Source organism: Pinus tabuliformis, chromosome 2_1 (assembly GCF_031772625.1).
Source record: "Pinus tabuliformis cultivar Carrire ecotype Pingquan chromosome 2_1, CPIR1, whole genome shotgun sequence".
Taxonomy (NCBI): Eukaryota; Viridiplantae; Streptophyta; class Pinopsida; order Pinales; family Pinaceae; genus Pinus; species Pinus tabuliformis.
The window spans coordinates 547,443,226-547,447,250 of NC_142299.1; the positions used below are offsets into that span (position 1 = coordinate 547,443,226).

Sequence of the window (4,025 nt, forward strand, 5' to 3'; positions counted from 1 at the left end):
CTTCACAAGAACTAATGCTAACATTGATTCTGGACATTAAATACTAAAATGTTTGAAAACTATGGCTCCCAAAGTAACATTAAATCAAAAACATTGTCGATTGCTTTTCTACATGTATGTTTTCCACCACTTCTATCTACATATAATAAGTGCCATTCACTCTAACAATTTTCATATGCTTTCTATCACACTATCATTAGTGTCCTTGAGCCCTCTATCCCCATGCTAGAAGCAAACAAGAACACCTCGATGCTCTGTGTTAACAAGTTTTATTTTAGATAATTGGAATATAAAGAAAATTTGTTGGAGTAGTAAGAAAACTTATGGGAGGAACCAAATGGACCAGGCATATGGCTAGCAACTAGATAAATAAATATTACTTGTATGTATAGCATAACCATGTTGCAGAACAAAAGGAACCAGAAAAATAGATAGCAACAAGATAAACAAAGATTACATGTGTGTATAACATTACCATGTTACATAATGCTACTTCTTCTTATGGACCTTTGAACGAAATTCAATCCAGACAAAATATTATGAAGATATTGTTAAAATTGTATGAATTAAACCGTTATTATTTCTCAATTTCTCTATCCTACTTTTCAATAATTGAATCAAAGGATACTGCCAGCTTGAAATTATTTAATTAGAGTTAAGAATTGCAGTGCATGTGACTCACATTCCCTAGAATAAGAACTTCCACACCTGCTTGAATCACACTAATATGGGAATGGAAACACATCAAGGGGAATTGAAATGGCTCCCATCTTGCCATACACATGGATAAACCAATTTAGTGGGGGTGATGATGTGCACATTTAAGAGAGATTAGGGAAGTTTAATTGTGACTATCCCAAGACATATGGATGACTCCAATATACTTGATATTGCTAATTAGAATGTTATAGATCCTGGTGGTTTCTAATTAGAATGCTATAGTTGTTGCATGTTCTCTCTTTGCTACCTTTGTTTAGTTTTTTTGTACACCAGAAAGACCATAAAGCAATCCTGCACTTGCAAGGAGAAAACGATTTTACAAAGTTCCTTTTCCATTTTGAATGTCTGCCAAAGCTAGCAAGTCATCAACAAAGTCTTATATGATGGATAATACCTTTACAAAGAATGTTTCTCATAACTAGCTAATCTTTGAAGCATACTTGTCTAAAATTTGTGCTTCTGAAGACACGCTAGAAATTTTGGATGCAAGAGCATATTCATTTTTTGTGGGGATATATATCTGAAAAACCTTTAGGGAACTACTCCGAAAGTAACTTATTAATTCAATCCAAGCACTGATCATCTGCAATTTGACATCATATCGCTCATCAATTAAGTCATCTTTGATCAGCCACGTGAATTGCTTCACAAAGTAGTAAATACAATCCCCTCCATAGGAGACAATTTGTAATATACCTTATTTTGAATCAAAAGAAATTTTCTTTAGTGAATTTTAATCATGTATAAACTTGTTGAGTCTCGACACTTCTTTTCCAACTCCAAGATTTGCATCAAAAATTTTAAGCCTTTTGGCCAAAAGGCCATCGTTCAAGACAACAGAAGAAGCCAGAATTATTTTGGTAGAGTACTTGGCAATCTTTATAACCTTGTCAACTCCACCCCTTCCTTCTAAATAACCTTCTCAATGATGTGCAAAATCTCTTCGTTTCTTTTTACTTTGGATATTATTTGCACTGACACTAGTATTGATATTAACACTTTTAGCAACATTGCTTGTGAATGTGCCTGTAAATGCCTCTGTCAATGTCTATGGATTTGAAGATGGTTTCTGCATTTCCATCCCTCCAAATTCTATCTAACGATAAATCTACACAAAAAGACATGAATATACTAGTGATCTATGACAATATGCTTGATTCCACGGGAGTAATGGTCACTGAATGAAATCAAAGCTGTCAGGCCACCTAATCAATACTTATGGTATCCATGCATTCCCAAACTAGCGGGACTAGAGAAGCCAAGCATATAATCACTATGACAGATTATTGCACCCTACAAACTATTGACACGAACTTCCATGAACGTGTCAATATCCTACCCTACTCAAGGTAGGGACGTGTTGCCTCACATCCCTCTTATTTTTAGAAAATATTTCCATCTATTCGAATTCGATGCACTTATCTTTCATAAGATTCAGTTTCAGTTAACCTATATTTATGCCATAAGGCATTTCCCTCTGAGACCAACTCCCTCCCGTGTCAACATGTACTGTAGTGGACCGTCGATCTTTGTGTTAGACGATTAGAAAACTTTGTATCGTTGGATCATCAAGGCGTGGAAGTTCCGGCAAGAATTAGGACTAACCACCTCCAGTGATTACGCTGCCATTTGGAACGACTATACATGTCTTCCCCGCTGCCGTTTGGAACGACTACACCTGTCTTCCCGTCGGTGCCATTTATATATTGCTGCATACGCCTGGTTTTTTCTCGCTGACTAACCATCGCCGATGATTACGCTGTGGTTTGGAATGACTATACCTATCTTCCCCTTGCTTCCATTTAAATATGGAAGCATACTCCTGGTTTTTTCATTTCATTATGCTTTCCAGTTTTGGTTGATTTTCCAAACGCAATCGTTGTACCCTCTTGCGCAGGGATTGCACACATTCTTCATTTATTTGCTGTGAAAAATGAGGTTGAGGTATTGTTGGAGATGCTTTCCCTTTCTCATTCTCATTCTCTAACGTACCATTTTACTTCTTTCTGTAAATTATTTCTTTCCGTAAATTGATATTATGGAAACAAATATAACTTACCATTTTACTTCTTTCTGTAAATTATTTGTTTCTGTAAATTGATATTATGGAAACAAAGTCACTGTGACCTGTAAGATATAGAGAAGTTTTACAAACATCTTAAGAGAAGTTTTATAAAAATCTTCCATTAAGATGTAACCAAGAACTACAAACAAACCACATTTAAAATTTATATTTGAACCTACAAAATTTCAAATAGAAATCTTTTAAAAGAAATTTTGAACGACCTACACAGGTCTATTGCAAGTCTTGAGTTATAGGGATAGTTTCAAAATTATTGTCGGCCTAAGAAACATATAACTATATAACAATATGTTTCTTTCTACCATATAAATTGTCAGTTGAGATATACAGTAATGGGATATATAAATACACCAGGGCTTGTTCAATATATTTAGCAAAATAAAAGAACAAATTCAAGATGGGGTCGTGGATGTTTTACGAATATGAGAAAAGTATTTTTTCTAGCAAACTCGGCTTAGAAAACTCGTTTCCACAACCTGCAAGTACATAAAAGAAAATTATAATGATATCTACGCCTATAAAATAATAATAATGTTCAATCAGAGTACAAACCCTAACGGTAAACTAAACAAAACTTAAAATTCGTAGTATTGATAATAAGTCTTGCAACATTAACCTAGTATAGTTGACAAGTAAGCAACCCTTGTTAAATTATATAGGCTGCAAGAATTATTAATTACATGTTGCAAAGTAAACCCCGTGTGCCAGGGAATTAGGGGGAAAACCCTAATGGTTTATGCTAGGAAACCACAGACAATATTACCCAACCCCCCAGGTTACGGGTTTGAAAACTAATTAATAGGGTTAAAACAAAAGCTTGATTTCTTTATGCCATAACTCTGACCTGATACCGGAAATAAATAAAGTAGTGGTATAAAAAAACGTGTTGAATTGAGTAAATTTCAAATCAAAAGGAAGAACTTCATTTAAATAAATTGAATATTTTCAATTCCTAATCTATGGCAAAAGAAGAACACAAAAGAACAAAAGACTAAGTTAGTCGTATTTATACTCTGCAGAAAATTTGAAATAGCTAAAGAAATATAAGGAAATAAATTACTTTAGGGTTTCCTGGAAGTTGGTGGAAAATGCCCTAAACAGAGCTATTTACATTAACCGAAAAGCATGCGATAATTAAGAATAGGGTTCCTTAAAACGAAGCAAGAATCCCCTTGATTACCTTGCAAAGATGGAGTACAAAGGAACTAATTCTATGTCCAAC

The 4,025-nt window shown here is 34.3% G+C and overlaps 1 pseudogene; it reads right to left on the reverse strand.

Annotated features, from left to right (window-relative positions):
* Nucleotides 1–973: 973 nt before the first annotated feature.
* LOC149201511 (peroxisomal membrane protein 11A pseudogene) lies at nucleotides 974–1,801 on the reverse strand (annotated as a pseudogene).
* Nucleotides 1,802–4,025: the final 2,224 nt, after the last annotated feature.